Raw genomic sequence first — 9696 nt, forward strand, 5'->3', positions numbered from 1 at the left:
CTTGGATAAGGTTCTTCAATCTCAGAGAATTCACTTGCGGATGCAAGTTCATTACTAGGAGAACTTGACTTGAGGTTACCATCATCAAGGAAACTTGTGTCTTGGGTTATTCCGTCTAGTTCTTCATAAAATACCTGCTTTGGGGGCCGTGCACTATCCTCCTTAGCATCAATTGTAACGTCCTTGACGGAATTCTTCACAACTCTGGATTCCCATGGAGGTTCAGCATCTCCTAAATCTTCAATCAGTACTTCATCCTCTTGGATAATTTGAGCTTCCTCCAATTGTTCCAGAACAAAGTTATGCTCATTGCTGTCCACTGGGGTTTCTAGTGTCTCCTTCATGCTACGTTTGTCATTAGATTCTCTACATAAAGCTATTGGAGTTCCTTGAGGGTTTAAACGTCTGGAAGATAATTGATGTATTGCTTGCTCCAGCTGATGAAGGGTTGTATGAAGTTGATCAACTGTTTCCTTGAGGTGAACCTGTGATTCTCGAGGTGATAGATTTGGACATGGTACGTAGGGAAGTGATGGTGTTTGGGAGTAATTGGATTGGAATTGGGGTAAATAAGGATCATACGGTGGTGAATGGTGAAAAGGAGCTTGTGAGTGTGGTGGTTCAATGTTATGTTGAGAGGATGGTCTATAGGCACAGGGTGGGGCTTGTTGGTAACTACCAGGAGGTCTACCATATCAGCTTGGTATGCATTGTAGAATGGTCTTTGTCCATGATATCTTGGAGGGTGTTGTTGCCCAAAGGGTTTATCAAATCCTCTTGGCTCCATCCATCTTTGATTTCTCTGACCTTGATGCATGTTCCTGCTATAACTTTCGTTTTCCTCAACAATATTAGAACCAAACTCAAAGCGAGAGGGGTGAGAATTCATAGTAGCTAATTGACGTTAGGATTTTTGCCAGTAAAGAATTTCATAAAAACAGTCGCGTTGTAGATATAGTCTCTAAACCGACAGAAATCCCTTCGTACAAACGTGTTTGGTTGTCACAAGTAACAAACTCCTTGAAATTGATAACCGAGTATTCAAACCTCGGGTCGTCTTCTCAAGGAATTGCAGGGAGGTATGTTCTTATTATTGGTTATGAGTCTTGTAAATTGGGGTTTTGGAAGTAAGGTGGGACTATGTTATATGACAAGTAAAATAAAATAATAATAATAAAAATAAACTCTTGGCAAGGTATGAAAAATTGAAAGTCCATACTTAGTTATCCTTATCAATAATAATGAAAGTTGAATCTTAATTCCACTTAGTTGACCTTTACTAAAGTAAAGGAAAGTCAAGGGACTAATTAGTTTGATCTTCGAATCCTATTTATTTCCTAAGAAAAGGTTGGGATTATTGAAGCTCAGTTCAATTAGCAAAGATAACAGTTATCAATTATGTTGAGCTAAGATAACTCCTGAGTTACTGCTTTCTTAACCAAGACCAAAAGAGGAAAAGGTAAATTTGCTGGAATAAAAATGCCTTCAGATGTAAAGCAACAATAACATAAATTAAAGAAAGCAATCATGAATTGAAATACCTCAAATAACATTAATAAGGGAAATTATAATCTAACATGAAGAGTTCATAAACTAAATTGGAAGAATAAATAAACATAAAGAACCTGGGATTGAGAGTCACTCCTAAAAACTAAGAGAAGTCCTAAATCCTAAGAGAGAGAGGAGAGAACCTCTCTCCAAACTAAATCTAAATCATGAGAAGTGAATTATTAGAGCCCCCTCATGAATGGATGCATTCCTCCACTTTATAGCCTCTAATCTGTGTTTTTTGGGCCACAAACTGGGTCAAAAATAGCCCAGAAATCGCTGGAGAAGAATTCAAACACGCTGATTTTCGTCACTGCGATGCGGCCGCATGGAGCACGCGATCGCGTCACCTAGCGTCAGGGAAACTATGGAATATTATATATCAAATCGAAGCCCGGACGTTAGCTTTCCAACGCAACTGGAACCGCGTCCTTTGAACCTCTGTAGCTAAAGTTATAGCCATTTGAGTGCAAAGAGGTCAGGCTGGACAGCTTATTAATTTCTCCAACTTCTTGTATTCCTTCCACTTTTGCATGCTTCCTTTCCATCCTCTAAGTCATTCCTGCCCTGTAATCTCTGAAAACACTTAACACACATATCAAGGCATCTAATGGTAATAAGAGAGGATTTAATAATAAGCAAATATAAGATCAAAGAAGCACGTTTTCAATCATAGCACAAGATCAGGAAAGAAATATAAAACCATGCAAATATTATGAATAAGTGGGTAAAGAGTAGATAAAAACCACTCAATTGAACACAAGATAAACTATAAAATAGTGGTTTATCAACCTCCCCACACTTAAACATTAGCATGTCCTCATGCTAAGCTCAAGAGAAACTATAAAGATGAAGAGGAATGGTAGAAAGTATGAAATGCAGTCCTATCTATATGAATGCAACTAAATGTGAAATGCTTCTACCTACTTGGTTAAAAGTAAATAAATTCTCCAAGAATAAATATGAACTGGATTTCACTAATTCAAATCATAAAATAAAGTACAAGTAAATTTGCAGAAGAAAATAGCTCATGAAAGCCAGGAACAAAGAATCGAGCATCGAACCCTTACTGGAAGTGTATGCACTCTTAATCGCTCAAGTGTTTAAGGTTCGATTCTCTCAGTTCTCTACTAACCTTGCTTTCTAAAGCTTGCTCTTCATCTAACAATCAACATAAATTTAATGCACAGATACACATATCAAGAGGTCTTTTAAGGGTTGTAATGCGGTTAGGGTCAAGGTAGGATTGTATCTGGCCAAGTATACTAAAATCTGAATCCTTAATTAACTTAAACTTTCCACCTAACTTAAACAATCCATGTAATCATAATACAGCATCTAACTATCCACTAACCATGTTTTCCACATATTCATGCATTCTAATTTTAAGTACAGTACATATGCATTGCTTTCAACATTTACTTTAGGGCATTTTGTCCCCTTTCTCTTATTTGCACTTTTTTCTCTTCTTTTCTTCTTATATATATATATATATATATATATATATATATATTTTCAATGCATATGATTAAATTTTTTTTTGAATGCATGAACATATCCTAAACATTTCTTTCACATTTTCATAAAGATATATAGCACCTAATTCTTAAACCAAATATTTCCAAACCCACTTTTCCCCACACTTAATTCATGAGCATTCTCACTAGTCTAAGTTAACCAAGGATTCAAATTAAGGACATTATTGTTTTCCGCTTAGAGTTAGTGATGAGCTAAAGTAAAGAATAAAGGGGTAAAATAGGCTCAAAATTGGTTTGCAATGGATAATGAAAAGGTTAAGGCCATATGGGTATGTAAGCTCAGTGAAACAAAGGCCTCAATCATGTAAGTGCATGCATACATCAAATAATGGAAATATAGAATTAAGCAAGACAAAGATCACAATTTTAGAGAGAAAAATACACACTAAAACAGAATTTTGGTTGATAAAATGCAACCAATTCAAATAGGCTCAAAAATCTCACAGGTTTTGTGTGTTCGAGTTCTAAACCATGTTCCAGTATAATATCTCTTCAAACAAGTGTAACATTAAATTTTATTCAAATTAGTAAAATTCTCTAAAAATTTTCTTGAAAAAAAGAAAATATTACTTCAACCAAGTGGTAAAATATAAAATAAAAAATCAAACAAATATGCAATCAAACATGCAAATGCAACAATGAACAAACAAATAAAATAAAAAATTTGGTATTGAGTCAAGAAATAACTAACCCATGGAGATCGGTATCGACCTCTCCACACTTAAAGATTGCACCATCCTCGGTGCATGCTGAGATGTGCAGGTGGACGTGTTGCTCCAACTGACGCTTGTAGATGGAGGTGTCTTGGTTGGAGATCTCTTGGTTCCTTTCCTTGCTGGTGTCTTGTCAGTGACCTTCTCTTTTTCTTTCTTGGTACCCATGCCTAAGGAGGAAGAAAAAGGAAGAGTGTAAAATATAGAAAACTAAGACTGGAAGGGAGGAAATTCCAAGTGATAAGGAATGCCAAAGGAAAGATGATAGCCCAACTACATGGTAGCTACAACATGCAGGAAAGACAACAATAAAGATCAAAAGGGGCAATTCAAAATAATTAGATGCAAGAGGATAAAAAACATGCAAATAATAGGCATGAGAAGCATAGCTCAAGCATAAATGTGCCAAATTAAAGAGCATGTGTAATGATGACAATTGTGAATGATAATCTCAAATACATTGGGTGTGCAAGTTAAAAATAGGGATGAAAATAATGTAATCCAAATGTATATGAGAGCCATAAGTAAATGTCAATTGTCAAATCTTTCCTCAGAATAGCCATATGCTCAAATAAATTAAGGCACTTATCCAAATAAAACTCCAACACCAACATAAAAATGCATGAAAAAGAATTGGAAAAGGAAAGAACAAATAAATGCATTAAATTAAAGGGATAGAAGAGTAGAGGGGAAGAAGAAGAGAAAGAAAGAAGAAAGAAGGAAAGATAGAAGAAATAAGGATTAGAAAAGAAAAGATAAGATAATTGGCACTAATCTAGATAGGTTGTGCGACGCTGGTGACACGGTCGCGTGGTACGCAATAAGGTCAGGTGATGCGGACGCGTGGGGCACGCGGACGCGTGGCTTGTTTTGTGCGACTGGCGCGAGTGCAGCCTCGCGGTCGCGCAATTCTCTGTTCGAAACTCTTTTTGCCAAAAATCTGGGTGACGCGGTTGCGTGGTTGACACGATCGCGTGAATGGCCTTTCTTTTAAAAATGACGCGGACGCGTGGGGCACGCGTTCGCGTGGGAGGGCTTGGGCTTCCAGCATGAGTCCAGCCCAACTCCAGCTTAACTTTCTGCCATACACCCTTTTTACGCCGATTTCAGGTCACGCGGCCGCGTGGGTGACGCGGTCGCGTGGGAGGCTATTTTTCCAAATGACGCGGACGCGTCATCGACGCGGTCGCGTGGAGTCAATTTGTGCTAATGGCGCGCCTCCAGCCACGCTTTCGCGTGACTCTCTGTTCAACCTCATTTTCTTCCAAACGCACATACAACGCGGACGCGTCGGTGACGTTGTCGCGTCGCGTGCGAAAATCCCTTTTTTTTTTTAATCTGAAAAATGTAGAATGCAGTGTTAATATGAATGTGATACAAAATTCCAGGTTCAATACAACAAAATAAAATAAAATTCAAAAACAAACAAAACTAAATAAAATTAAAATTGAGAAAGGAATGATTATACCATGGTGGGTTGTCTCCCACCTAGCACTTTTAGTTAGAGTCCTTAAGTTGGACATTTGGTGAGCTTCCTGTTATGGTGGCTTGTGCTTGAACTCATCCAGGAATCTCCACCAATGTTTGTATCTCCAGTAACCTCCGGGATCCCAAACTAGGCGCAGAAAGCCTTCAAGTAAGTTAAAGCAAGTGACCAGGCCCCAAGAGTGGTGATTGATAGAATGGATTCCGGGGTCCCAGACCTTGCCTTTGCACCCGTCTTTTGGTTGAGCAATATTGTTCCATCCGGGTGGCAAGTAGTCTGAATTCTCACGTTAGCGGCCAAACAACTTCTTAGACCCATTCAGTTGAGCTTTACACCAACCTTTGCATTTAAACTTAAAGCTTCCAACCATAATAAACCTTGCAGGACAATTCTTACTACTGACCATCTTCCTCTTACTCTTAATGCCACAAAGAGCTCTAAGTTGACCATCCGTCTCCAGAAGTCCATATTCAAGTGGGATTAGAAAGCTAAAGGATATGAATTTCACCCACTTAAATGTTGTGAAGGATGATGGCAACTTAGGGGGAGGTATTTTCAATGAAATTGCAAGCTCCACTCCCTTGTGCTCTTCTCTGATAATTACCACCTCTTTGCAAGCTTCTTCAATTTCAACCTCTTCCTCTTGGCAGCTTTCTTCCAATTCAATCTCCTCTTCATTGCTTTCCAAGGGCATGGGAGGTTGTGCTTCTTCTTCTTGAATCTCCATCTCTTGATCAGCCTCTTTCAAGTCTTTAACTGTGATATGCTTTGAAGGTTGTACACCCTCCTCAGCATCAATTTCAAACGCCTTGGAAGGGGGTTCTATGACTGGACTTTCCCATGGAGGTTCAGCATCTCCTAAGTCTTCAACCACTTCTTCTTCTTCAATAATTCTGGCTTCCTCTACTTGTTCCAGTACAAAGTCATGCTCCGTACTGTTCACTGGAGTTTCTAGTATCTCCTTCATGCTACGCTCTTTTATTGATTCTTCATATGTAGCCATGGGAGCACTTTGAGTGTCCGAGCATCGGGAACCTAATTGACTTATCGCTTGATTTAATTGATGAAGGGTTGCATGAAATTGATCTTTGAGACGATCCGTTGATTCTTGTTGCGCTCGACTATCATAGGTAGGATCATAGTGCTCTTGGATTGATGGATATGGAGATGGCAAATATTGAGGTCGTGGTGGGATGGGGAGATCATTCTGTGATTAAAAAAATAGTATAGTAGAGTTTAGATCGGCAAGTGCTTTCTCCATGGAGGTTTGGGGTGGATAGGAGGGTTCATTTGGCTCATAAGGTGGTTGGAATGGTGGATATGGGTTAGGGTCATATGGAGGTGAATGGTGGAAAGGGGGCTTGTGAGTTTGGTGGTTCAAAGTTATGTTGAGGAAAGGGTTCATAGACACATGGTGGTGGTTGTTGATAGTCCATTGGAGGTGGTTGTTCCCATGAGGGTTGATCAAATCCTTGAGCCTCCTCCCATCTTTGATTCTTCCAACCTTGATGCCTGTTCTCCTTGTAATTTCCTCTTCCTGCAATATAATTGTAACCAGACTCATAGCCAAAGGGGTGAGAGTTCATAGTAGTAAACAAAAATTAAAAACAAAAATAAAAATAAATTTAAATTAAAAGGTTATTTAAATTTTGAAATTTGAATTTTGAATTTTGAGATTTGAAATTTGAAAAATTTTTAAATTTGAATTTTGAAATTTGATTTTTAAAATAAGGTGAGATAAGATTTTGAAAAAGATATGATTTTTTTTTAATTTTGAAATTTAAAATTTTGAATTTAATGAGGAAAGAGAAAAATAATAAAATGACACCAAACTTAAAAATTTTTAGATCAAAATGAAGAAAACAACTAAGAACAACTTGAAGGTCAAGATGAACACGAAGAACAACTTGAAGATCAAGATGAACACAAAGCAAAAAATTTTTTGAAAAATTTTTAATAATTAAATAAAAACCAATAACCTCTTAATTTATGAAAAAAGCAAAAATAAAAACAGATAAAAACAAATAAACAAGTAAAAAGAAAATATTTACAATAACCAATAACAAGGCACACGTTTACAATTCCCCGGCAACGGCGCCATTTTGACGTTAGGATTTTTGCCAGTAAAGAATTTCATAAAAACAGTCGCGTTGTAGATATAGTCTCTAAACCAACAGAAATCCCTTCGTACAAACGTGTTTGGTTGTCACAAGTAACAAACCCCTTGAAATTGATAACCGAGTATTCAAACCTCGGGTCGTCTTCTCAAGGAATTGCAGGGAGGTATGTTCTTATTATTGGTTATGAGTCTTGTAAATTAGGGTTTTGGAAGTAAGATGGGAATATGTTATATGACAAGTAAAATAAAATAATAATAATAAAAATAAACTCTTGGCAAGGTATGAGAAATTGGAAGTCCAGACTTAGTTATCCTTATCAATAATAATGAAAGTTGAATCTTAATTCCACTTAGTTGACCTTTACTAAAGTAAAGGAAAGTCAAGGGACTAATTAGTTTGATCTTCGAATCCTATTTATTTCCTAAGAAAAGGTTGGGATTATTGAAGCTCAGTTCAATTAGCAAAGATAACAGTTATCAATTATGTTGAGCTAAGATAACTCCTGAGTTACTGCTTTCTTAACCAAGACCAAAAGAGGAAAAGGTAAATTTTCTGGAATAAAAATGCCTTCAGATGTAAAGCAACAATAACATAAATTAAAGAAAGCAATCATGAATTGAAATACCTCAAATAACATTAATAAGGGAAATTATAATCTAACATGAAGAGTTCATAAACTAAATTGGAAGAATAAATAAAAATAAAGAACCTGGGATTGAGAGTCACTCCTAAAAACTAAGAGAAGTACTAAATCCTAAGAGAGAGAGGAGAGAACCTCTCTCCAAACTAAATCTAAATCATGAGAAGTGAATTATTAGAGCCCCCTCATGAATGGATGCATTCCCCACTTTATAGCCTCTAATCTGTGTTTTCTGGGCCACAAACTGGGTCGAAAACAGCCCAGAAATCGCTGGAGAAGAATTCAAACACGCTGATTTTCGTCACTGCGACGCGGCCGCATGGGGCACGCGGTCGCGTCGCCTAGCATCAGGGAAACTATGGCTTATTATATATCAAATCGAAGCCCCGGACATTAGCTTTTCAACGCAACTGAAACCGCGTCGTTTGGACCTCTGTAGCTAAAGTTATAGCTGTTTGAGTGCAAAGAGGTCAGGCTGGACAGCTTAGTAATTTCTCTAACTTCTTGTATTCCTTCCACTTTTGTATGCTTCCTTTCCATCCTCTAAGCCATTCTTGCCCTGTAATCTCTGAAAACACTTAACACACATATCAAGGCATTTAATGGTAATAAGAGAGGATTTAATAATAAGCAAATATAAGATCAAAGAAGCACGTTTTCAATCATAGCACAAGATCAGGAAGGAAATATAAAACCATGCAAATATTATGAATAAGTGGGTAAAGAGTAGATAAAAACCACTCAATTGAGCACAAGATAAACCATAAAATAGTGGTTTATCACTAATGGAAATAAAAGGAGAAAACAAAAACAAATAAACAAGTAAAAGAAAAATATTTACAATAACCAATAATAAGGCACACGTTTGCAGTTCCCCGGCAACGGCGCCATTTTGAAGAGAGAACTTTTGCGTGGCCTTGAAATTCACAGAATAAATCCTTGTTGTAGGTATAGCTTCTAAACCAACAAAAGTTCTTTCTCACAAATGTTTTGGTTGTCACAAGTAACAAACCCCTAAATAAATTGATAACCGAAGTATTCAAACCTCGGGTCGTCTTCTCAAGGAACTGCAGGGAAGTACGTTCTTATTATTGGTTATGAGTTTTGTTAATTGGGGTTTTGAAAGTAAGGAACAAGTAATTTAAATGAAAAATAAAATAAATAAATAACTGTAAAATAAACTTTTGGCAAGGTATGAGAATTTGGAAGTCATATCCTAGTTATCCTTATCAATGGTGATGAGAATTGAGTTTTAATCCCACTTAGTTAGCCTTTACTAAAGTAAAGGAAGGTCAAGTGACTAATTAGTTTGATCCTCAGGTCCTAGTCAATTCCTAAGAAAGAACTAGAGTTATTGGAGTTTAATTCAATTAGCAAAAATAACAATTATCAATCACGTTGAGTTTGACAACTCATGAGTTACCAATTACTTTACCAAAGCCAAAAGGGGGAAAGTAAACTTACTCAAATAAAAATGTCTTCAGATTGGAAGCAATAGTAACATAAATAAAAGAAAGCAATCATAAACTGAAATACCTCAAATAACATTAATTAAGAGAGTCATATGTAACATGAAAGAGTTCATAAATTAAATTGTCAAAGCAATTAAAAAGGGAACATTGAACCTGATAAAGAGTTGGAATACTAACTT

The sequence above is a fragment of the Arachis hypogaea genome, chromosome 19 (assembly GCF_003086295.3).
Source record: "Arachis hypogaea cultivar Tifrunner chromosome 19, arahy.Tifrunner.gnm2.J5K5, whole genome shotgun sequence".
NCBI classification, from domain to species: domain Eukaryota; kingdom Viridiplantae; phylum Streptophyta; class Magnoliopsida; order Fabales; family Fabaceae; genus Arachis; species Arachis hypogaea.